Here is a 27813-nt window from a genome sequence, read left to right on the forward strand (position 1 = left end):
AAGTATGTTTTATATTTTCTAAATTGCAGTCATGTGCTTAGTAGTATTTGTTTCCTTTTATGTTGTGAGCTCTCATCTAGAATGGGCATTTCAGGGAGAACCCACACCACATCCAGATAATGCCATGTGCATGCTATGGATATATTGTTTTAGACATCATGCAGATAAGTTTGCATTGATGAGTGTTTGCACTATGATAGGACATTGTATATTCTAGTCAGTTATATATGGTTTTACTGTTCAATTTTCATAACAGCATTGTTGCATCCAATTATGTACTGACATTTTTAGAACATGTGGTGAAGACCACATATTCCTCTTCACCCCACAAATTCTCCCCCAACACCCTCTCTCCATCCTGTATTACCTCATCTAAACACTAACCCTGCATTTTTCAAATAAAACCTAGGTGAAATATACTGCAGCAAAAAGTATTTGGCAAAACAACTGTTGCCATTTTAGTCTATTTCCTTGAAATATATATTTTTTCTATTTTATTTCACTTGTGGGTGTCATCCACGAAGAGTTTGTATGAGAACCCAAAGGTGGAGATTACTGCCCTAAGAGCAGAGGTGTAGAGTGTAAAGAGGGGAGGTCCCATGACAGAGCCTTGTGGAACACCAAAAGTTAGAGGAGTGAGTTGAAATGTGTTGTGTTTCCAGCAGACAGATCATTGATAAGGTTCTAGGTAGGATTCAGTCCAGGCAAGGACTTGTTTGTAAATCCCAATAAAAGAGATAGTAATAACGAGATCAGAGTGATCGACAGTGTCAAACATGGCATACAGCTTAAGCAGAATTAGGTTAGAGGATAGGTTGGAGTGCTTAGTAGAGACAATGAAGTTGGAGACATTCATGAGAATGGTTTCTGTGGAGTGACAGGAGCAGAAACCTCCTTGTATGGGATCTCGAAGGCTGTGTATGCCTAAGAAATTGATAAGATGGTTGAGCACAACCTTTTTCAGCACTTTGGGGTGGTGCAGAAAGAGAGACACAGGGCAGAGGAATGATCATGGCCATTTTGAAAATAGAGGGAAAGCAAGTCGAGTCAAGTGATAGGTTGAAGACTCCAGTGAGGTGGGCGGGCACTAAAAGAGCAATAGGCTTGACTAGCTGAGGAGCAAGAGGGTCTGATGGTGAACCAGCAGGGATAACATACATCAGTAGAATAGGACTACTTCAGCATTAGTGTGATTAATGTGAGATAGTGGCTTAAGATGATGGTAGAGTAGGTGGAGTGTTTAACGTTGGAGTAAGGAGAGTGAGGAAGGTAAGAATACTCTTTAATTTTGGTAAATGACTGCAGCAAAGTATTCAGTTAGTCATTAGCTATGAATGTGGAGTTGATAGTTATAGGTTTAGGATGAGTGAGGAGTGAGTTTAGAGTGCCCTGTATCTGGCAAGGATAGTTGGAGTGTTGGAGTGAGAGTCGATGAGGGTGAGGTAGCATTCCTTTTTCACTCTGTCAAGAGAGGATGTGAGAGAGTTCAGGGCAGAGAGGTAGTGTTATAGGTCCTCATGCTAGTGGGTACACCCCCATTTGCGCAGCAGCCATCTCATGTCTGTACGGAGACAGAGCATGAAGGGGATGACCTATAATTGAGGACTCTGGGACTTGAGGGTGATTGTTAGGAGTGGGAAGGCAAAAGAGTATGGTCCTATAGTAGGGATTGGCTGGAGAAGGCAGTGATTGAAGAATAGGCAGCAGGTGTGAAAGAGGAGAGTGAGAACTGTAGATCAGAAAGGAAGGGAGGGATGGCAGAAGGTTTACATTTCCTTTTAGCAAACGGTTTGGCAAATGGTGAGGAGAGATGGGTCTGAGTGTGGAAAGGAGATGATGGTGGAAACAATTGTGATCAGATAGGAATAGTATGACAGTAGTATAAGTGGCTGAGGCAGAGGAGGAGATGATTAAGAGATCCAAAGAGTTATCCCTGGTGTGAATGGGTAGGTTAAAGATAGAGTAGAGAGCATTGTAAAGACTCAAGGTTAGATTTATGAGAAGTGGTTGGAGAGGGAAGGTTAAAGTCACCTAAGAGAATGAGGTGATGTTTAGTGGAAAGAGACTCAAGGGGGTGCCCAAGTTCATCAAAGAATGGTCCAGTGAAACTAGGACTGAGATAGTTGGAGATGATGTGAACTGAGTGAGGCAGAGCAAGAGTAGGGATGGTGAATTCAAAAGAGGTAGGAGAACATGTGGCATTGGACATTTTTGAGACGAGACAGGAAGAGAGTAAGCATCTGACACCTGCACCTCTGACAGTTAGACAAGGGGAATGAATGATGGATAATTTGGAGTCATGTAGGGCTGCCAAGGTGTCAGTGACAGATGGAGAAATCCAGGTTTTAGTGATAGCAAGGAGATCTAGAGGAGGAGAGCTGGCACGAAAGTAGTCAGTGTTAAAGGAAGTTTGGTTGCAATCACACTGAGCATTCCAGAGTGCCATATTCAGTTGATGTAGTAAGGAAAGGTAGAGAAGTTGAAAGAAAGACAAGGTGGATAGTTTTTGGGGTGTGTGTGGTTTGCACATTGGCTTGGATTGTTAGAAGTAGTAGGTGCAAGAGATATGGAGTTGAGGGAGTTTCAAGACATGATTTTTATGAAAGGGATGGGATAGGAGGAAGTTGCCGCATGATAGTAAAAAGATTAAGGAGAGGTCTGTAGGAGAATCAGCAGGCACATATACGTAAATACTGCAGTGTGGCGAGACAGCCCAGTAATTGGCAAAATATGGGTACTCAAAGATCCAGCAGATATGGAGGCAAAAGCAAAGGCTCAAAGCAGAAGAGGCAAAGTAGCTGGTCAATGGCTGGCCTACTCTCTTTACTGTTCTTTTCTTAACTGGGACACCCCAGGCAAGACGTCCCTCAAGAGTTGATAAGATATGACAGAGTCTAGTCACCTGATTGCTTAGTCTCTCTAATTTTGCCCTTGGTGTTTCTGGGATGAGGCAATTTTTTCTTGTTTGGTTTCATATCAATGTTGCGGCTTACGTTTCAATCCTCCCATGGGTTTGTCTCTTACTGTTTCTGTTTGGGTTTCCCGACAGACGGATTCTTCTCAAGGAAGTCTTTCTACTGAACTCGGTGGTTGGTCTAGATGTTCACAGAGGGTTTCCACAATGCTCACTGATAGATGGATGAAGGCTGCTAGTTTGAAAATAGGAAGGATGGTGTCAGCAGGTTTTCTATTATAATGAAAGCTCATTTGATGTCATGCAGGGGTTTGTGGGAGTTGTAGAACCCTGGTCGGTTTACTTTTCTTACTGCTGAGCATCAAATAAATAAAAACATTGTGATGCATAATACTTGCCCCAGTGCCATCTAGGAGCAATAGGCATTCCTGGTTCACACTTATTGTAACCTTAGATTACTTTTTCTATGAAGACCAAGTAGCAATCGGTCGAGTGCTCAAACAAGTTTGCCTAGTGCACACCTTCTAATTTAAGTGAGGTAAGAGTATTACGATACTTAGTGGGGTGCAGGGGAGAATATCAACCTTGACACTGGGTTGTACCAAATTATGTAAAAACAGCAGATGTCCACAATCGTTGTGGAACACTCCCGTCCCCTGCACACCCTTATAGTTGAAAACACAACCAAATTCTCTTTCAAAAAATAAATCTTTATAAAGGGATGATATCGTCATCCATGGATTGTGTACCCCTCATGGGGTTAGTTTAGGCAAGTGATAAATCAACGTACAATTTGTCACAGTTTATAATCAACATATAAAACCTAAAGTAAACTGATTTTTACAATACATAGTATTCACAGTAAATATTTTTCATAGTCCAGACAACTACATATTAACATTTATGCTTCAAATGACCTATAGTAGACAATTTGTACTTGATTAGAACTCCCAATACAATGTGTCTTAGTAGGCAGAGTCCGAATTCTCAAAGTACTGTATACTTTACGCGTTTCGGGGTGAATAGAACCCCTTCTTCAGAAGATGTCTACTAAACGTGTTTTTCTTCAATTTATCTGTTCGTTTCTTAGTTTGGTCTCAATTGGAGATATCAATTCCATCTTGATCAGTATATCTTTGCCAATCCTGATTAGCAGGTCGTAGTCGGGATTTTAGGTAATTTCCCGCTTTGTTAAAGCTCTATACTCCTGTAGTGGATTTTAGAGACGCGATCAAATGACAACGTGGGCCCTCTAAGAGGGACGTCTTTATGCATGTATCGTATGTTGAAAATCATACGAACGGCAACTCCCAGATGAACCAAGACAAGAGGGCACATCCTCTCACACGACTACACGGCATCCCCTTAAAGCTTTTAGCAGGGCTCCAAAAGGTCCAGGCAAACTGATTTACTGCACTTTTCCAAGTAATGATTCCAAGCCCACACTTATTTAAGAGTGCCAATGTTCTACCTAGCTTTCATGTGTAAAGAGTCAAACAGTTAATGGCAAAATCTGTAGTAGGGATTGAATAGAAAGCAGGTTACTCTCACCTCTTGTGCATTGCTTCAACATACTCAGGCTAGCAATTACATTGTGTTCCAAGAAAGGGCCAGAGACATACTAACAAAATATTCTAGGCTGTCAGATATGCAGCATAGTTTCTACCCCACTGCAAATATCCTCTAAGGGCAACCAACCTCTTGATATACAAACCCCCCTCCCCATGACAGCAGTGCACACAAATATATATGGAAATTGTGAACTTTGAGGATGACAAATACTACTGGACATGACAAAAGACCTAAATTAAAACAGCAAGCCACACGTTCATGTGTAGTTAATTGTCTAAAGATACATACAACTGTTTACAGCTATATTCTTTCGAAGTCACTTCCCTGTTTATGATGTGGACTCCAAAACCACCCATTCACCTGTGTGGGTTCCTGTATTGGCTGTCGTATAATGAGCACTTCCTTTGATTGCATTGGTTATAATGCACAGGGTGGAAGCAGGTTCGGTGTATGGGAACAGGACTCTCAATTTCCTCTCCTGCTTCACTACGTCCCTTACCCCCATTCACCTGGGGATACTGTCAGCTCTTGACTAAGCTATGATTTACAGCATAAGCCATGACAGGCCCAGGCACTATCAGCCATGTAGTTGGACATGTGATTGTATATAAAATTGCACCTCTTCACAGTTTCCATCTGTCATGTATCTGCTTGAGCAAATCTCGAGTCTCTACTGCCACCCTATTTTCTCAGCACTATTTCTTGTTGTATCCGTCACCCGTGAGAAGCCATACAACCATGTAATGAAAGCACTTGCTCATCTTCCTAATTCTCCTAAATTCCCTCCATCTAGGCTATCTGCTCCTACTCACCTTTTCTGCTACCATTCGAGTAGTCCTTTATTCTTTATCAACCAAGGTATGTTCCCCCGAGAATGTGTACAACTCACTTTCTAGATGAACCTTTATGTTGGGAACATAGTGTTAGTTGGAGCAGTGTAAATAACTCATATTTACATGGAGAATTTACATATTAATGTGCATAAGACTTTCAAGCAGCCTCTTACTGAAAGCTGGCTAATCCCATTGTCCCATTACGGACCTGTACAGATTTACCGGCACCTGACTTCCCGGTGCTACTGGCTTATTACAATATTACAAGTCTGGCAGACGGGAAGTCAGGCGCCAGTATATCTGTTAATCCCCATTGAAAAAGAGTCCAATAGGAGTCTATGGGAGTGGGGACACAGAAGCACTGGCACTGTTGCTAACGATGCCGGAGCTTCCGTGAAGGTTTTGCCTACCGTGACCTCTGCGCCTAACAGGGTCAGACCTGTCGGGCACAGTGGCTCTGGCAGGCAAACACGTAGTTTGCCGGTCTGGAAACAAGGGTGCCAGTGAGTTTACCGGCACCCTTGTTTCCGGACCGGCAACAATGTAATGAGCCCCATTGTCTTCTAAGTAAATCAGATTTCACATAGAATTATTCTTATCAAAGAATGGAAATGCCGTAATTTTTGGAGGTGAAGAGAAATGACTCTTTTTACTTAAACTGTTCACTTTAACTGACCTCTGAATTTAACACAGGCAATAATCTGTTTGTCATTATGAATATTTGAAGTGATGATATTTTGAAGGTTCTAGAAGTCTACAATAAGACTGCTGAGCTAGAAAGGGTTGTGTGAGTTAAGAATTAGCAAAACATAACTTGTAAAACTTTGTGGGTCAAATAAGTTTTTATTAAATGACCACATACTACATTCGCCTATGTGTGTATGCCAAGCTCCCGACGGGGGTGAAAGGTATTAGGAATTTTTTGGTATCATGCTGCTGCTGCACTGGAATAAATGGCTTTATGTGACCAATAAAAAGTTGGAGTTATTTGTGGTATTGATGATCATTTACAGAGGCACCCACATGCTATCTTTTTTGATAGATATATATATTATAGGGTGGTGATAGCCACCCTATAGTTATGGTGAGTCAGACTCCAATAGAAACTCCTCAAAATTCTATTGTTAATAATTTTTCATTTGAGTATCCGATTTGTGCGAAATTTCAAAGTGATTAAGGACTCACAGCCCCCCACCCAGACTGCATAGTTTTGTAAAGATTTGTTAAAAAATAAAATAATTATTAAGAAGACAAAAACATTTTTTTCTCCCAAAGGGGGGCCTACTTCCCATTCATTTTCCCATAGACAAACAAGGTACTTTTTTGTGAAAGTTCACAGCCCAAACCGCAGGATGGATTTAGCCCTGGTCTGAAACAACTTGGCCACGAAGCATTGACTCGCGATCCAATGCTTGGTTTGGGTTAGTCCATGCAGTAGTTATTTAAATATTTGATGGAGAAGGGGGTACACCCTTCTCAACAATAGCTATAACTCAAGGATTTACCCAAAACCGGATGTTTTTAGAAATTAAACAGCTGCCATCTTATTTTTGTCTCGATGAGAGCGATAACCATGGTAATAGCCGAAGAAAACAAGAAAAGTTGTTAAAATGATATTTGCAGGTTAAAATTAGTTTAGTCTAGCGATATGGAGCTTCCTGGAAAACTCCATGTGTACTTGTAGGAGGTCCAGGGACTGAGGTTGCAACACAAAGCTTTCGGTAGCCGTGGCTATAGCCCCGAATAGCTGACATCTCCAAGCAAACTGCATCGCAGAAACAGTGTGTTTTGTGGTGGGAAAGGGAGAGGACCGAGGAGGTGAGGAGCTTGCACAGAGGAGGAGGGCACTTGGTAAGCACCTGGGGTGACAGGAAAGCATTTTTTTCCAGCTGTTTTCCTGATTTTCGCGGCTATATCCGATGATATGAAGGACTACAGATACCCGTGTGTAGCAGTAGTTCCGTCCCCACGGGTATCTATTTTGGGGGAGGGGTCTGTGTTTTATATCTTTGTTATCTTTATAGGCATAGTGACGTCAGGGGTTAAAAATCACATGCCATGGCCAAAGGCTTTGGAGAAAAAAAGAAGAACATTGTTTTAAAAAATGCAATACAAAAAGGATCCACCCGTTTTCGATCCCCATGTGTATTTTAGCTTGTTTGTTGTCACCCATGCTATTTTTCTTGTGTAATTGTACCCATTAAATGTATCCCCACTTAGTTTTCTCTCATGTATTATACTGTGCTTTCTTTATCTTCATCTACCTTACAAAAGTACATGAGCAGAGTTTTTCTGTATTGATCTTTTAACTTCGATTGTACTATAAAACCTAAAGTGAGCACCCCTTAACTAACAATTTGTAACCGTCAATTAACTCTAAGAGCGTTATATTAAAAAACATGTTTTTGAGTATTATTTTATTGTATTTGTGTTTTTATATGTGATAGATAGTCCTTACAATGACTGGGGATACAGTGAGTGTAGTATTTTAGCACATTTGGAGTCCTATTTTGATGTTTTGAAGGAACACCGTATTTCATTTATCAGTGTACTCCATCATGTCTATATAAATTGGCCATGTAGAACTGTATGTTACTGTATGAAATTCACAACTGGTTGTGGTCTCTCATGAATGCTGAAACTACTTTAATAACATTTCTCTGTGATTTTTCGATTTTACTATTAAATTTGTTGGTCCATCTCCATTTTTGCCACTGAATCAGAGTGGAAAAGATAAAGAGGGTGTGAGGAAAAAGTTCCATTAGTTTTTCCAAGTCTTGTTTCATCATTAAAGTAAGAGACACACCACGTACGTTCCCCAAATCATTACCTCCACAATGAATTATAATGATATCTGGGTCTCCTATACTTTTCAGACTGAACAATTTTGGAATGACTTGCAACCAACGCGTTCCGCGCAATCCAAACCATTTATTTGTAAAATCTCTCAAACCAAGGCCCATGTTAGTAACCAAAACAGGCAATTGTCTCCGATCAGCCACACAGTTTTCAAACCAGCCATGATATCTGCAGTCTTTCTCTGTTTCCAGGAAAATTATTCCTAGTTTCAATTCCTAATAATTCCTATTAAGAGGGTATGTATGATGTGAGTGTTTTGGTGTTTGTAATATGTTGATGTTACTGTTGTAATTATGTGTTTGTCTGTGAGGGGTTACACTCAAAATGTTTCAGCCATGTTTTTGTATTTTGGTTACTAAATACAGTCCTCGTTTTGTGATTTTGATTTTGGAAAGCTAAAGCTAAAACCTTTAGTAGTTTTGTCCCTCCGATTGTAGAACTCTGTATGAACTATACTCTCATTGTTTGGGTCCAACCCATGTTTTACCTCTTTGTGATCGTTATCCACCCTACCTAACCCCAATCTTGTATATCCTAAGTACTATGTATACGTTAACATCATCCAGTTTAAATAACTTCATGAGCAGTCATTTATTGTATTGACTCTCACTGTGCACATGGCAGGAGTGTGGCTGATGTGAAAGGAAGTGTTAATATTTACATTTTTTGAGTGTATTTGCAATTTTGTGTGTGTTAGGTAAATTAAACACCCGTATCAGATGGTGTTCATTTTTTTCATCTGTTTTGATTGTGTGGCAAGGATATTTGTATTTTTTCTTTTTACTTTCATTAACATGGACCTACAAAATTAGATTTGTGAATCATTGGCATTTACATGCAGGCATTTCGTTTTTTGTATTTATGTTAGTGAGGTGAAGGTTTATTTGATTGTATTTTTTGTAATTTTAATGCACTTTCTGCTATGAATACTCTTTGCTGTTTTGAGCTTTCTGTGAGGTAGTACAATTGATTGTGTTCTGCAAGTTCATTTTAGTCATTTTTTTATTTTTGTATTTTGTTGTAGCTGCATCGATGTCATAATCCCAGTGGACTGGCACTGGATGTTGTACAGTTAACTCGTGTGAAAGGCAAATGAATATTCAAAACATAATGATACTGCCGGAGATGGGAGCAGGACATCTGTAGATAGTTTATTAAAAGCCTTCTTTATGAACCTATCTAGCATGTCTGATGATTCTTCAAATTGAGTGCTCCAGTGTTGCAGGTGTTTCAATTCTCTGGCTGTTGGTTGCAGTACCTTTAATGTGTGCTGTTTGATTCTGCACAACCAACGCTCACATTTAACTTTTTTAATTGCGGTAAAGCTGAAGCCACTCACATTAGCTCAGATTCCAAGTTTAATTATCTCATCCTATATTCTCTTACTGTCCAAGTTTACTTACCCTAGCTCATACGTTCTATTGCAACTGCTTAGGATAAATTCCCCTGCTTATTTTTACTCAGTTTATGTACTGTTGTTCTATTCCTTGTTCTCCAGGTTTACCGAACCCACCCTATTTTCTCTTGTTCTCCAAGTTTACTTAGCCTTCCCCATGTTCTGCCCTGCAACCAACCAGTCTAATGTTCTTTCTTTATTGTCACCCAGTTTATATATCCCTTATTGTTTATTGTATTGATAGTTTTATACTTTTTATATTATTGTTGTTCTGTTTTAATCCAAGTTGTATATTTTTCCCAATGATTAGAACTCTGATGCTGGAAATGCATCAGAGGGACAGGGCCTCTGAATCCTTGTCCTTTACTGCTTTTTATTGTGTGTTCTGTCATGTTTTCTGCCCAGGAGTCCATGCCATGTGGGACTGGCAGTGCAGCTCTCTCTTTTGGTTTGGTGAACAGACCCATGGGATACCCTTATGGCACCCATGGGTAGGGGTACAACCCTGTGCCCCTAGTGTATGTTTTTGGGCACCTGTGGGTGGCCCACAGAGCAGGGTATGGGCTGGTGGCAGCTCCATGCTGAATTTGACAGGTGCTCTGGGTGTCCTCCATTTTGGGATACCCAGGCCCTGCCATTGGGATCAGTTGATTCCTGATAGGAAACAAGATGGCCCCTGTGGCCTCTTGCTTTCTATTGCCTGTTACCTTGTTTCCCAAAGTCCTGGGAAGCCCTGACTCTGTCCCTTCCCCCTGACTGGCTGTTGGGTGGAAGTTCCATATATGGTGTTGTTGTGAAGGCCCAGCTAGACTGACTGGAGCCTTCCCAGTGACTGTATGTTGTGGGTACCTCCTGTGGGTGGGACCTGGGTGAATGGAGTGTGTGACCAATATACACTCCTTGTTGTGGTTGTCTGGTTTCTGGCATGAGAGACAAAGACTGAGACAGCCCTGCCCGAAACTGGCCTGAATGCAGTGTGTAGTGTTGAATGGCTGGGTACTTGTCCCAATCCACATTCCTTGTTGTGAGTGTCTGAAAGGGAGGAGTGTGGCCTGAATGCACTGTGTGCCTGATTGGCTGACTGACTGCATGAATGCCCTTCTGTATGATTGGCTGCTGAGTGTGTGCCAGCAGTGTGGATGAGAGACAGAATAGTATATCTGGGGACCTCTCACCACTGGTAATTGTTCAGAAGCATTCAGAAGCATTCTGGAGTTGAGTCTCCACTGTAAGAGTAACTGGAATAGCTGATCCTCGACGTCCAGCTGGAAGAAGAAGACTTGCTGTTGCATTTGCTTCGACCGATCCGAAGGCTGCCGAAATCGTCGAAGACTGACCCGAGAGAGGACCTGGTAAGGCGCCCTCTTCCCGTGCTCCGAGGGACCATCGAGCACCGCTCCATCTTCGCCGAAGCGCCCTGGAAGACAGACCCTCGAAAGGCTGCCGACCCGAGACGGGACCGCCGAGGAGATCGAAGTGAAGCGCCCGGACATCGCCGCCGTCGAAGTCCATTGCCGTCGACCAGGGTTCGCAGGTTTGTGTAACCGCTGGAGGCCCGTCGAAGTTGTGTTGCCCAGCCGTGGGAACCACTTGACGCCGTGCCGCCGACGACCGGAGCCGCCCGCTCCTTTGCCTAAGAACATTTGAATCGAAGGACTCCCTCGTCCACACCGTCGACCGCTTTATCCTGCCGGCGAAAGTCGAGGACGACCAACGCGCCGAGGAGAAACCTGCCGGTGGGTTTCCCGCCACCCGAAGACCACAAAGACTGGAACGACTCGACGCCCTTGCTGGGCCTCCGTCTCCACAATCTTTGCGGTCCAGAACTATTGTCACCGAGGTGCCCCGCACGCCTCGGCCTTGCAGGACGCCGACGCTCCGACGCCGACGAGCACCGCTCAGACGAAACTGCCGCCTCATCAACGCCGTTCTACCCTGTTTGTCGACGGACGTTCGACGCCCCGTGTCTCCCGCTTGAAAGGGAAGGCATTCAAGAAGGGCCGTCGATTCCCCGCCGCCGAACGCCGAGTTCCTCGACGCTTCTCGACGCCTCTCGATGATCCGTGACTCCCGCTTGAAAGGGGGTCGCTCAAGAAGGATCTGTCGACGCCTCTTCGAAGAACTCGACTCCACCAGGTACATTGGGGGGGTAAAAACATTATAGGAGGGAATAAGACTTGCAGAACAATATATGGACTGGGCTTGTGCTATATCTTTATTTTACAGGTTGCCCAGGTGGGGGGATCTCCACACAGAACTGTGTCTAGTGGTAGGGGCCAGTATTCTGCCTATTGCTCAACCATCTTATTTTCTCTCCTCTCTCTATTGCTGGTTTCACTCTATTGATCTGTGTGACATTGTTACAGTATTGTTGATGCACTTTAATGAGATCTAATACAAAGGGTGGTACCACTTTAGAATTGTATATATTTGCCATTGTTGATTTTCCTAAGTACAAAGTGAGTTATTATGATAAGTGTACATAACCTTGAATATTGATTATATAAAGACTGTGTTCTAACCAATACAGTGTGTGGACATTCCTTTGTGGGGGCTTGGGGACTACACTGTACTTAAGAACCAGCCTGCATCACCTCCTGAGAAGCTAGGCCTTGATTGCTCGTCCATTGCTACCGTAATAGAGAATCTTGGCTGGGGTCTTCTGTGCCTCTCTTCTACCATATAGAGAGCAGAAGTACAGACACCCCCTACCAGTCTTTACAAGAACGTGCAAAGAGAACAACAGTGTTGTATGCACAGATGTTTTATGTTATAAGTGTGTGTGTTCTGTAACTAATTATGTTTTCTTTTTTTACAGATAGAAGGATATATTTTTAAACATAGATAAATAACCACAGCTTTTGTATTGCCCAATATGGTGTTGAATTTCAGAGGCACGGTTAACCTTAGCAACGACTGGGAAGGGTCGTAGCCGCTGGTTTTTTGGATCATTTCCGGCGCTATAGCTCTGAATGCACAAAAACTACGCTGTTTGTACCCAAAAGAGTCCTTTCTAAGAATGATTTATTATGTCTATACGTATAAAAATCTGTGTGATTTTACCCGCAAAAGTTTCATATTGTAACCACAGCTAGAAAAAGGTCAATGTACTCTAGTCGCGGTTTTAAGTGATGAGTTATGTTTTGTATGTTCTTTCATTGTATTTGTGTATTTATATACGATGGATGGTATTTTATTGTATTTGTATAATCTGATGTGATAAGTAATTCTTAAAAGGACTGTTTTTCAGTACATTGGGTGTAGTTTTTTAGCACATTTGGAGTGCTCTCTTTATTATCATGTACTTTACAACTTTTTTTAACTACCATTGTATTGAGTTTTGTAGCCACAAATTTACAGATTTATGAAACATGTTTTTACATGTGTGTGGGTAGTTGTCTTGGAGAGTTTTTTAACAATTTAATGAGTGTAGTATTTGTAAATAGTTATTGTAACATTTGTAATAATTTTTATTCATCAATAATACAAATAAGTATATGTACTTAAAAAAGGTAAATAAATATGCAAGCCAAGTTTGTTGGAAATAGGTTTATTTGGGAAGGATGTGGTTGTGGGTTTTCTTTTTCTTTTAGTTTGAACACATGATACATCTTCTTTAGCCAAATTATCTGGACTCTTACTGTCCATGATTTGTCTTACATTTTCAATGTCCTTTTTCAGTGATTGTACTTCTTTTTGCAGAGTAATTAATAGTTGTATTAATGATGTTAATGAATCCATAATATGTTTTGTGGGTAGTTCTTGTAGTGCTTCTTGTTTAATTATTTGTGCTAATTAAATGACTTCTTCATCTGTTTGAAATTATTTGAAATATTTGTGAACAATTGAATATAAAATACACTTTAAAATTATGTGTGTTTGTTGTATAGACATTTAATAGTTATATCCATTATATCTGTTTGGTGACTGATATTTGTTCTTTAAAATATTATTGTTAGTCTCATTTTACATAAATATAAAGAATGGACTCACAAAATCCTGACTATGGTATATTTTATTCTGGTTCCTTTTCTTGGGCAGCTTGCTTTTCAATGTCTTCCTCTGTACTACAATTTTCCTCCAGCCATTCCATGTAGTTTTCCATTTTAGTGTGGTAGAAATAAATACTGCTTGTCACTTCAGATATTAGAATAAGCAATGGAGGAAGTGTACATGAGGAGTGAAGGTGGAATTTCTTGTAATTACTTTCTAATTGGTTGTTTATTGTTTGTGTCTTGGGCGGCTGCCAACAGGATGTCAAGTACCTTAGATGCTGTTCAACCGTTGAACCTATCAGACAATGTACTTTTTTGAGTGAAGTTTGTATATGCCAATAAAATTGTAGATTATATTGTTTCATTATATTCATAGTTTTTCCACGTAGTACATTTTATATTGCATGAGAGTGAGGTGTAGTTTTAGGAGATTGTGCTATTTTTGCAGTACATTTATTGTTTCATTGGATATTTGAAACATGGAGCCAATTTCAGAAGTAGAGGAATTTAATTGTTCAGAAGACTCAGGAGAATTTTGAGAATGGGGTTTATAGTGATGTTGAGGACATAGGTGAAGTGTTGTCAAAGCATTGGCTCATGATCTTGTTTGGTTCTATAATAGTATTTTAGATGGAGTGTTTGAAATAAGAGGTATATGCTGCAATTCTGGAGAAATATTTTTCATGGGCAGCACAGGTTTTTTTCTCTTTGGGGAAAAAATGAATTAATGTAAAGAAAAGAAAGAGCACAGAGAAATGTTTCAGGATTTCTTTAATTGTAATCGAGGTGAAGAGTATTTCTCAAACTGAAAATATATTTGTTGGTTATATATTGGTAAAAAACACCCAAAGGCTCTTTTAAAAGGTAACCAGATAACTTTTTAAGTATATTTGAAAAGGAAAATACCCTTGGTGCCTTTTTAAAAATAGATGTGGTTACAATAGCAGCCAAAGAAACATTGCACCCTGTCAGATGGGTTATAGCCGCTGGTAGCAGTGAACCAATGGAAAATTGTGTATTTGGCATTTGCAATCAAGGTTGTAGCTATCACCTTAACCACAGTTCAGCAGTAGTAATTCTTGTGTATTGATCATGATATTCCAAGGATTTTAAAGTACACAATTCTGCATGTGTTTTTGATGCTATGCCCTTGTGTACCTTTGTGCTGTTCAAATTTTGCACCTTGTTAATATGTCTTTTTGAATATTGAAAATGTTGCGGGTAGATTTGACTGGAACCACGGATACCAATGATCCAATTGGACGTTGTACTTTGTGCAAGCTTTGGTAAGCATGGGTATAAATCCGCTAATTGTACCCGTGGTTGTAGCTGTTTGTATTTTGGTGCAGTGATCATATCATTTTATGGATGTTTTAGTACAGATTTTTGCATGTTTTTCTGTTTGGATGTTCTCACTTCAAGACATGTGTGATTTAAATGTGAAACCTTTACAATATGAATTTTTTCAGTGCATTTGAAAAAATTATGTGTACCCACGCCTATGGGAAGGTCCTTTCAGTGTAACTGAGGTTATAGCTGCGATTTAGTAATTTGTCCAAAAAAAAAAGTTTTATTTTTTGTGTTTCTACATGTTCTACAAAGTATTCTTTAGAAGGATTGTTTTGCAGTTTATTGATTGTTATAGGTTATAATAAAAATGTGTTGGGCATTTGACTTGTTTGCTTTGTACAGTCCTTTTTTTGTGCTATTGATTTCTGAAAGCTATGAAAGTTACCTTTTTGTGAATTTTTGATATTCTGATTCCCGAACTCATAGTGTGTATATGTTCTTTGTTTGGCTATTGTGAAGATCTTTTCATTATTTGGAGAAGCTGAAGGTGAGTGATTGTGTGTTAGTAAAGTTTGTAAGTATTATTTGGAAAGTAGGATTTTCCATATTTTACTTCAGTGTTTTCAGCAGAGCGATTAATCAGTAGCACATGAAAAAAAATATATTTCCAATTAAAGGTTTCTCACTGACATTGGAAGATATGAAACAAATGGGGGTGCATAAAAACCCTAGTGTCAACCAAGCAGCATAACCTTATCCTTGATATTGCAGCTGTGTATGTGCTTTGTAGTTGGATATCAAGATGGTTTCCTTTCACCCTATATTTGTTATTTTCTACTGTGTTAGAGTTGTGGAAGTGTTTGAATGTGACTTTAAATTTGAGAAGTCTTATGAGGCAGTACACCTGATCAATGCTAACTTGGTTAAGATTACTGCCAATGTTCATTTGCTTATTTGTGGCGATTTCTGGATTCTGCCATTTTACAGGAAAAGTAAATTTCAACTGGTAAGTTTGCAGTGAGCATTTCTTCTCTTGAGAAATGGTCTGGGAATTATACTCTGAAGTTATGACGAGAGTATGCCAGGTATTCTTAAAGTCTTTTGGCATTTCAAGCAAAACACACCAGGTAAATGGTTTCTGAGAAATTATGATGCAAAGGAAAGAAGGTGAATTCAAAGTGGCTATGGCCTCATACTCTACATTTCAGATTTTCTGCAGTACTCCATTAAATGTGTTAGCCTTTTATTATATAGGTATGTCCTTGCAAATCACATGGTATGTGCATATCCTTTTATCAATATGTGTATGCTTTATCATGAATTGTTAGGTTATGAGAAAAATGGTTACTGTGGTGTATACGATTAGTTCACTTTTCATGTAAATTTATCATCCCAAAAATGTACTGTGCCAACCACAGATATATAACAACCCAACAAACTCTGTGCCCACCTTGTGAAACTCGACTTTGCTCATCTTATTTACACTATATGAAATGCTCAATACCATCCCACATTACTCAAGCAATTAGAGCAGAGGCGTACATGGGCATTTCAGTAAACTGCTTTATTTTTTCTCATCTAATTTTTGCATTATGTAGCTCAGCTCTGTACAGTTTCTTCACTAACAATATATCTGAAATTGAGTCTAACATTTTTGTCAAAGATTTGAAAGTAGATTCCATCACAGTATTGCATGTAGAACTGCATGAGTAATATAATTTACTGCACCAATGCATGCACATGTATAACCTGTGCAGTAGACAAAACAAAACGTTGTAAGTAATTTACAAATAATAATTAGCAACCATATTTGGTAATTTCGCACTTTTGTTGGAAATGGTGTGCTTTATAACGGCAGGAACCTATTTGGGTGTCATGCTATGTAATTACAAATGTTGTTACACAATGCACAGATATAGGGAGATGTAAAATGAATAGGGGTGCATAGTAGTTTGTATCACTAAACAAGCAACATACATCTACCCTTGAAAAACATTGCAATTGTGTTTGTGCTTCATAGTTGAATATCAAGCTCTTCACTATGACCCCATATTTGTAACTCCATTCTTGTCAGATTTGTGGACGATTTTGAATGTGGCTTTAAATATGACATGTCTTATAATGGAGTGCAGCTGCTAAATGCTAACTTGGTTTTGATTTAAGCAAATGTTATTTTTCTTATTTGTGGTAATGCGTAGATTCTACCATCTTAGAGAAATTTCATTTTAATTGGTTTCCAGTGAACATTTCTTCTCTTTAGAAGTGGTTTGGGAATTGTACTCTGAAGTTATGGTTAAAGCATGCCTGGTATTACTGAACAAATGTTAACTGAAATGGGGGCAAGATCATTATTGAAGAGGTTCGCTAGGGGAGCTTTCTGGGGCTGCTCAGGGCACTTGGCCATTCAAGCTCTAGTGAGAGTGGGGATGGGCAGTGGAGGGAGGACATACATGGTGATATGTTTTTTTGAGTAGCAGTATTAGTGACTAGTTTGCAGGTGAAATCCAGGATAGTGGGTCAGGCTATTGGTCCTATGATGCCTGAACAGGTCCAAACAGGTGAGGTACTTGTCTTTGCACGTCCTTTGATGAGTACGCCCGACGAGGAATGATTAAATGGGTGGTGGGAGGAGCACAAGTGGTGCAGGACTCGGTCACGTGACCAGTAAAGTGGCCAGTAGTCTACTCAGTGTTGTGTGCCTGGAGCTGGCCTACAGTCATTAAGTAGAGGTTTATAAGGTGTGAAATGAGGAGCTGGGTGGGGCAACAGAGTGGCAGTTCATAACCTTCCAGCTCTCCTTCCTCATCACATTCCTCATGAATTGAGGACACACCAGAGATTAATAAATGGCAGGTTGCTACATCAAACCAAAGATATATAACAGATTATTTTACAACACCTTGATGTATGTGAATTAACAAGTTATTTTAATGTATGCCATGTTTATTGTGCTCAGGACTAAGATTCCCACTTTACATGTTCAGTTTATAGTGATGAATGAATGTAGAGGGAGAAGACCATGCGCCCTTCCTTTAAATTACTGGTGAAGGAATGCCTGTTGCCCAATAGGCTGACATACCTCTTATAGATTAGCCTTATATGATTGGAGAAAGCATGTGAGGGTTTGCATGCAGTGTAAATAGGATGAGAATGGATGGTAGCTGAGTTTCTCAGTTTGTGATGCATTTGTGGTTGGTACAGTACATTTTCAAGATGCAAAGCCTTAATGAAACCTGAGCTAATTGTGTAGATCATAGTTACCATTTGTTTTACAGCCTTAGAATTCATGCTATGGGATGCACATATAACGTGAAAGATATGCACCAACTATAGGATTTAACAGGTCATACCTAGAGAAAAGGAAGCAAGGACATTTGATATGGGAATTGTATTGTTCTGACACGTAACCATAGTATAACCTGTTATAATGCTTGAATCCTCTTCAGAAAACACTGATATAAAATATGGAACACCCTACTTTCCAAGTAATTTACAAACCTAAATATACTGAGTACATTTAATATAAACAATTTATATTCTATGTTGAAAACATAAAAGAACTGACCTTCACTATCCCAAATATTTATTTCCTGATTTTTTCTATGATGTGTGAGAAACCTGAAGGTGTCTCACCCACTTGTCCCTGTGGATCTGTCATCTAGGTGGCCAGGAAACATACGGCCATCGCATTTGGATCCTGTTCCTGGGAGTGGTCCAGTGAGGGAGGATCACCTGGGTGAGGGGTCTTCGGGGAGTGGGACACCGTATGGCGAGATGGTTCCATGTCATTTCATTGCGGGATGTTTTCTCGCAGGCCTTTTTACCGCAGATTATTTTATGAAAAAACTAATTGAATTTTTAATTTATTTATTTTTGGGGGTTCCCCCCACCCACATTCCCTTTCATTTTTTATATATCCCGAACACCCACACCTAATATATATATTTTTCTAACCCCCCCAAAATTGTATGGGTTTTTTCAGCAAAAATTCACAGTAAACAACACTGCAAAAAAACATCCCACGATGAAAGGATGTTGTACCGGCGAGACATGGTATCCTCTTCCCTGGAACACCTTTACCCCATTCTACCAGGTAGGATATTTAGGAACTCAGCCACCCCCCTGTTTTACAACACAAACACTTTCTCATGGACCGCTCACTATGAGAGAAAACGGACTAACACCCGAGCAGTATACCTGGCATGTCCCAATACAATGGTCAGGCAGGGTCAAGCAATTACTGACCATCACATACACCTGACTTCCTCTACACTTCCCCACACAGATAAAAGGCAGAGCACGAGAGCACACCAAAGCACATAAGGAAGCAGCAGTTCCAAGATGGCAGTTCAACACGAGGAGAAAGGTGGCAAAACAGAAGGGGATTGCAAGAGTGAAGTGTCCTTGACCTTTTCAACAAGGAACTGTTACTTTCATGAACCCTCGACAATAGAAAGCGTAAGACCAGGAAATCAAGCTGAAGAATCCTGCATTGTGTGTCGCAGGAACCCGGTGCCCTCCCGTGTCGATAATCAAGGCAGGGAGAATCGCCTGCCACTGTGGTACTGCCTTTGGCTCCTACAACAAAGCAGTGCCAGTGAAATCAACACAGCTGGCGAGTTGCAGAGACTGATGCCAGAGACGTCTGAGTTAAAGCCAAGGTTGCAAGTGGCAGCATTGTATGCGGAGCGCTGAAGCGAATAGTGTATAAAAAAAAACGAGAGTTAAAATTGAACAACAGATGAGCTATTAGACATTAAAGCCAGGATATGATACCCTTGACAGAGTGGTCCGACACTGTGTACATGCTCATTCAAAGGTCTATGTAGGGTATCCAAACGAGAGTTGAGAAAGGTGAAAGAGTGACAAAGAACTGTACATTGAAGACTGTAAGTGACTTCAATCCAGCAATCCAACTAAGTCAATGCTTAGGATGGGATGCCCAATGGAAGCCCTTATTTATATATTTGTATGTCAAAGTTCTTAAATCTGGATGATGAACCCTTATATAACGCCCCTCTCTTTGAATGCCCCTGACCTCACTGAGCCAAGAAGTAGGTTTGTTTTTCAAATTAAAAGATTTATTTGAAGAATTAAACAATATATATATCACACTTTTATGAATCAAATAATATTTGAATGGCACACTTATGAATATGGACGGTAATCAACAATGGGTAATATTACAAAATTGACACTCTCTTTAATCACTTAGGAGTATGACTATGGAAGATACTGTAGAAGAGAATACTTATGTGATTCAAGGAAATGCAATAATGGGAAAGAATGCAACACAGAAATAGACTTGATATTGTTACACATTATCAACGTTGGTCATGGTGTCAAAGCTGTAGAATAGGGAGAACGGCACATAACGTGATAATGCAGGCTCCCATAACGGCGACTTTTCCTAGAGACAACAACGGTCTAGTTGTTTCACGTACATGTGACGCCCTCGCGCTGGGTCACGTGACTCCTGATAAGGAAGAAAGTGCTGTCTGTATACGTGTCGCTACTGCCTTTGTGGACGCTCCGTAAGTTTGCTTCTAGGACTCACACTCCTTTCCTCTACTGACTCAGAGTTTCTCCTTATTCCTTACTTCTGTTCTGATTTCTATTCCCTTGCTTAGACTCAGCTGCTGGCCGTATTTGGTGGGATTTGTGGGTTTTCTGGTAGGTTGGCCGCCCGTGTTAGTGAGTACAATCAGACTCATCTCCCTTCAGTAGTTTTCTCTCCCCGGCATTCTAACGCTTACTTTCTATTCTCTGTTTGCTAGCGCCACAACATCCCCGGAACAGGACCGGCTTCTCAAGCCCTCGGATACTTCCGAGAGCAGTCTCTTTCCTTAGTGGACAACCTCCTTAATCCCTTGTACGTGGTTTCACACTTCCCACTTATTTCTCGCTACCAGTCTTCCTGGAACTTACCTGTTCTATCTTGTTTCCTTGGAAAGGTCTCCGACCCTCTTCCTTGTCCAACGCGCATAGAGGATCCGTCCAGACTTCCACCTCCCGTTCCGAAGAGTTGCAGCAGCTCAGGGTTTTTTCCCCCAGGAGGGTTTCCCTGGGGATCCTGCTCTCCTCCTAACTGGTTTATCATTCAGGGAGCTGGGAAGCAGGACTCCCACGGAGGATTCATCCATTTCCACGGCATCCGCCAGTTGTCTCCATTCCGGGTCGCAGTCTGCCCAGGTTAGTGCAATTTGTTACCGATTTGAAAGATATGGTTTCAATCAAAAGATAATATGGTCACTTTTTCCCCTGTGACTACTCACTCCACCCACTATGCAGTATGAAGAGATGGGAAGGAGGGTACACAGGTTTCAAAAATACAATCAATAATGTAGTTAAATTCCAGTTCCCCCCAGCAAGCTTAGAGAAAACAGGTATGATTTTAAAACACAGGCCAAAATGCTTTTGAATGTAATTGCAAAGGATGGGAAAATATACTAAAATTCTTTTAATTCACTAAGGGATATTCACGATAAGTGAGAGTTACTTTGGATTAGTTCAGCTCAACACTAGCAATGATTCATGAGTGATTACCAGGTTGAAAACGAATCTAAGCAGTTGAAAGCAAGAAGCAGCTATTTTAACATGTGGTGAAATTGAGCTAAATTGCAATTCGCTGCACTTTTTCTGCGTGCGTAAATCGCAATTACGAAAACACTATCTTTTAGGTTTGTTGGAAAGCTGGGGATCATAGCTTTAAAATGACAGTTAAATTTTGCTTCTAGGACATGCGGTTCACAAGATACAGATGTTTTTCCAGAAACAAAGTCAAGATTTCAGAATGACAGAAGGCGCTTTACGGATTTGGAATCAACAGGATGAACACAGGATTCTATAATGCAGTTCTGGATAGGTTGAAATGAATGGAAGAGGATTACTTTAAACTAAGAGATTGGTTCTGTACAGTTATAGACTAGATACTCACTCCTAGTTTTGGAATGGAAGGGAAATGGGCCTCGTTACCGATCTGGTCAGGTATGGACTTCACTCACCACCGGAGGGTCTCAGGCACTGGTTCTGCTCAGAGCCTCTGGTCGGGGTCTGACAGGTTCTGGATACAGCGCTGCTTTCTGGGTCTGGACCTCGGTCCCAGCTTGTGTATTAGGCCTTTGCTTCAAAGTTCTGGATTCTGGAGCTTGTTTCTAGAGTCTGGTCTCTGGATCTATCTGGAGTCTCTGTCTGGATATTATCTGGATCTGGAGCCTTCCTGCAGGGTGCTGCACCAAGAATCGGTTGAAGTGGAAAAGTGAGTGTGTCCTTGCCTGTCCTAAGCAGTCTCTTTTTATGGTTTTCAAAGTGGGTGGGAAGGCTGATTCTACATGCCCAACCCCCTAAGGATTTGATAAGTTAGATGATTCCCTGTGACCTGACTGGAGAAAGGATTGGCGTGTCAGAATGAGTCAGAGTGATGCTGTGTTTTACAATCTAGTGAAGAAACTCCCCTTTGTTTTTACTTAGAAAATCAATTTTTCCCAAAACCATATTTCCCAGATACACAAGTTGTTGAGAATACATATACACCTCACAGATGAATTAAGGCAGGTCTCTGTTCAAGCCTCATGTTCCTACGAGCTTGTGTTCAGAAACGACGACTTATTTGCGATTTTGGTGGGTTTGCCAAGATTGGTCCTGCACCCAATTTTACACACATACACACCCTCTCTAAGCATATTACTGTAAGTTTTTATGTTTCTAGCATAAAAACCGTAGCTGCAATTTTAATAAATCCTGGGGTTTGGTCTCAGAACATCGTATGGTGTCCAGCTTAGTCTTGAACTGTAAGTGAATTTGTCATTTTAATAATCCCAAAGTTTCATATTTTTGTCAGCTCGGTAAAATGTGTTATAAGCAATTTTATAAAACATACATTTGCTCTCAATTGAATTCATATCTCAGTCTGGTCCGCCCCCCCAGAGATGGGTGAGTCAGATGTCACATGGCCGGTCTCTCCCAGAGCAGTTGTTTGACCAGTTACACCCAAATCAGCATATTCATATTCATCCCCAAAGCCCCCATTGTTCCTTCCTCCGGACTGCAGGGAAAATCTCCTCCCTCTGATTAACATGTCCATGCAACCTCCTCTCATGTGGATGAGAAGGCCCCAGGTGTGAAGGGTTCTCAGGGAAGCAAGTCTTTTGAAGTCTTAGCTGCATCAGGTTATTTTCTGATCAATTGCACAGAGTTCCTTGTGAAGAAAAACATACATTTATAAACTTAAAATGAGCAATATATCTTTAAATCAAGTCTTTTTCAGAATGAAATCACTGTGTGGCACTTTATATGGCATTTTGATGGAATTCTCTTCTTTGACATATTTAGCTTCTGCAACACAGCTCTCCTGTCAGAATTTTAAATCGCCAGCACCTGGCAGAGGCGAGTAACGGTACTACACCCATTTTGACAGCTGTCTATCTTTAAAAGGGGATTTAGCTTGATAGCATATGATTCTTGCTGACATTGTACTGATGTGGATTCTTGCGGTAGAGTCATGTGTAACACCCAACAAGAAGGTTGGACCTTTTTGGTGATTTGTGAGCCATGATTTTAGCACATTTTGATAATCAAGAAAATGAATTCCCAAACAGCTCTGGGTTGCTTTTGCCAATCAGTATTGCTATTTCCAAGTGGTTTCAGGCTACTGTGTGTGTAGCCCAATGGTGGTTTTAGGCAGTGACCTCCTGTGCTCACTAATATAGGCAAAAGTGGATGGCAGCCTATTTTTCTGGTTTTCACTGCGCATTTTCTGGTGATCTCTGGCAAGCAGCATGCTTTCCAGTGGCCATTCTGATGTTTCTGCTGCCAGCAATGCACAGTACTGTTGCAGGGCTCGGATGAGTGGGTTAATACATCCCACAAGCAGTTTGGCGATGGGTCAAGCTAAATCCTGTTCACAATCAAAAGTCTTTTATGGTGATACCGCCAGGCAAGTTAATGACAAAGTAGAGGACGTTGGTCTGAACCCAAACGAGGGAGATCAATTGAATGAGTTGGTGACACAATAGAGAAAGTTGGTCCAATCCTGAATGAGGGAGATCAATTGAAAGCTTTTGGGATAAAGCACATTTAATTAAATTGGTCCAATCCCAGCGGAGGGAAACTGATTGAACATTGTGTTAAAACTAATCTGCGTCCGGCTGATGGGGATCCAGGGTGAATAATGAATCACCCAAGAAAATAGACACATGAAAATCCTACAAAGTTTGTATTAATGTGAATCTGAGCCAGGTTGAGGGGGATCCGATGTGAATAGTGAATCACCTGAGAAATTGAGTACTTTTGAAATTCAGAGTGGAAAATAACTTATTGTTTGTTTGCATCAGGCCCTCTGCAAGAAGAGACTTAGGCACATAAGGCCCCAATGCTCATGTTTGAATTGCACCCTCTAGCTACAAAAGCCAGACTATGTTAAGCTCCAGTATACCGCATTATCTCGTGCTGGAAACGTGAGGAATGGAGGCCAATGGCCTGAATATCCTGAAATATTGTTTCTTGAACATTTCTTTCTTTTAAATAACATTGTTTCCCACACTATTTGTTTTTAGAGGTAAGGATTGGCAATAGGTTTATTAGAATAGGACCTTTTTGTTTTGACAAGACACCACTAGGACTGCGTTATTATTATGTGATGGTCATAGCTTGCTCCCAAATGTAGATTTAGGATTAGATAGGCATTTTTCAAAACCCTTTTTTCAGTACAATAAACACCCTTGAACTGTAGTCACTTGTGTCTGTCTTACTGTTGATATCATGCCTTCCTTACAGATGCCATCAAGCAAGCAACAACAACGTGCCAGAAGGAAGAATCTTGTGCAGGGAAATATTTTTTACAATGTAATATTTTAAACAGTAGTGTTCTCAAATCTGTAGATACAAATACTGTAGATAATCAAACAATACTTGTTATCGATAATACTTTTGAAAAACCGCAATTTCAAATAGAAGATGTGCCAGTTGAACAAATTAATAGATCCCAGAATGTTTTAGTGAAAGTAATAAAAGAATAAATGTATCAAATCTGTGAGCAGCTGGTAAGAACAAAGATTTTTAGAAGGAAAGATTGAAAATGTGCTATCAATTTTAAACAGAGAAACAGATATATATATATATATATATATATATATTACATGGCCACGGTAGTGGCCATGTAGTTATGGTTAAGTTGCTGTTTCCATAGGAAGAGCACTTTTTGGGCGGCTTATAACTTCGCTCTCCCTGGGCGGATCCTAACCAAACTTTGCAAAAAAAGTAGTTGGGTCACTCTGAATTTCTTTGCAAAGTTTGGTGAGGATTCCTCTAGGGGGGGGGGAAAGTTATAGGGGGTGTCCCAAAACTTTTTTTTTTCCCATAGACTGAATGGGAAAAAACTTTGCACACGGCTACAGCCCGAACCGCTGGACGGATTTACACCAAATTTGTGGCAGGAGCGGCGGCCTGGTCCCAAAAGCGTGCTTTTGTAAATTTGGTGTAAATCTGTCCAGTAGTTTTTTTTAAAAATGACCAAAATGTAAGGCAAAAAAATTAGTGATATCTGCGTTCGCTTCGCGGACGGACTTCCCTGTTCGCTCCGGGGACAGCACCCCGATTGGCCCATGGGCTTGCGTCATGTCCGCGGACATGCGACATGTTCGCTGATTGGACGGCGAGGGGCGTGGAGCGCGTCAGATTTTCTGTGGCGCCCGCCATCTTGTATTCGCAGTCGACCGCGTACAGCGCAGTGAAACGTGGATAAAAAATTGTATTTAGTGCCGTGTGTTGGTGTGTAAGAGTGTTTGGGGAGGGTTGGGGAGTATGAGATAGGTTCAATGCTTTGTTTTTTTATGTGCTAGACCTTTTTGTTGCGTTCGATTTGTCCACGGAGAACACAGCTGTTCTGACATTTTGTAAATAAACTAAATGGTGGGGTGTTTAGAGGACGGAGTATGTGTCATTTTTGTTCGCAAGGAAGGTAAAAATGAGCTATGAACACTCGCGGTGTACTTAATTGTTCGTAAATACACAAACTGGGGGTGTCCTCAGGACGCTGTCCGTATTGTAATCTGTCTAGTTGAATGTGTTCTAAGAACACTCGCAGTGTCCCGAAATGGTTGCAATTACACAAAATGGGGGTGTTCCGAGAACGTTGTTTGTATTGTTCGTTGTCAGGGTGAAAGTGTTTTAAGAGCACTCCTTTTGTTCGCTAATAGTACAATTTCCTAGGGGCGTCAACCGACTTTTTGTCCACTAAAGAAACGATAAATCCGGCTGGTGTGCGTCGACATTATGTGATAATCCTATGACTGGCGCTATTGACCTGGCTGACTTGCTTTTACGACACTAAATCATATCTCCCGCCACTAAGCCTGATATTATCAAAGCATTCATATTCCCCGCCTTTCTCCGTGACGTTACAGGGTGCGTAATGAAACGCGCCCAGTCGTCTCCAGTACTACGCGACTTTACACAGAACCCGGAAGACAACACACATTATGTCACAACACAGCGCGCCACAATTCAGAATATGAAACTGTGATTTAAAAGCAAAGAGCAAGATTGTAAATGTTGTAAAGTACATTTATTTGACATCCAATGTTTAGAGAATATTCAGCAATTTGCATTTGTCTTTGTTGTCGATCCGTAAAAGTTCATGTTGAGACACGCGATGTTCCTTTGCGGTACAGAGAGTGTTAGATCAGGTTACAACTCAGTGCGCCACAATTCGGAATATGAAACTGTGGTTTAAAAGTAAACAGCAGGATTGTACATTTGGTAAAGTACATTTATTTCACATGAAATGTTTAGTGAATATTCAGCGATTTGCTATTGTCTCTGCTGTCGATCAGCAAAAGTTTATTTGGAGCCACGCGTTGTTCCTTTGCGGTAGATAGGCTGTTGGTTTATGATAAAAGCAGTAAATGGTCTCTCTGATAATCGGAAGGTTGCTCCAACAAGGAGCCATTAGACCACCGTATTGGTTGGTATGTTGTTTGTAGCCACTAGTACTGCGTAAGGGCATATTGGTCCTTGGCGATTGTCCCATAAAATGGTGAGGGTCATGACGTTGCATATTTGGACTTGCACCTGGCAGTTGAAGACCCCATCCTCTGGAGTCTGTAAATCGTGACATAGACAAAACGGGGCCACGTACCTGTTTTAAAAAACATAAATTAGTCTCACCAGCCGATCTTCATTAAAAATCATCATTTTATTTATTAGGGCGTGAAACTATTTGCTATCGAAGATAGTGCAACAGAGTATGTTAATAATAAAATAATAATATTTTCCCATTCATATAGCGCTAAGAACTGTGAGGTATCTAAGCGGTGCTTATTATTAACCACGGTGTGTGGTGCACATTTATCAACCACGGAAGGATGAAAGGCTGAGTTTGGCCTTGCCGGGATTCGAAGTTGCGTTAGCAAGCTGTGCACGAAAGTCAAAGCGAGGCTGTACTCGCTGTGCCACTTGACAGGCTACAGTGAAGTGGCACAGCGAGTAGAGCGCTTGACCGCCTATAGACTGGTTAAATTATTTATATTAACCCACTCTGTGTCGTCTGCCTTTTTCAGAGCCCTCTAAACGACAGGGGATCAATTCGGCGGTGATAGTGCGCGGTAGAAAACATTATACCACTTTCAACGAACAAGTTCAACTTCAGCGGTCTTTAATGCTACGCCATTGTAATTATATTTGGTATAAAGTAATGTAAAGGGTTACTTAAAGTACAATTGCAATTTCCATTGTCTACGAGTGGTGCAGTCCCGAAATACGACTCCACGTGTGCCAACGATCTTTCGCATAGTGATATAATATATAAAAGTGGTTTCGTTTCAGAAACTTCATCTTTATCTTCTCTTACGTTTTAGCAACACTCCTTCAAGAGAAGTCTTTCATCACAATCTCTGTCTGTCAAGGTCAAAACACAATATAACCTTATAGTCTGCTTCGTGAGCCTCTCCGGGGCCC

Source organism: Ambystoma mexicanum, chromosome 8, assembly GCF_040938575.1.
Source record: "Ambystoma mexicanum isolate Mex_15411 chromosome 8, UKY_AmexF1_1, whole genome shotgun sequence".
Classification (NCBI taxonomy): domain Eukaryota; kingdom Metazoa; phylum Chordata; class Amphibia; order Caudata; family Ambystomatidae; genus Ambystoma; species Ambystoma mexicanum.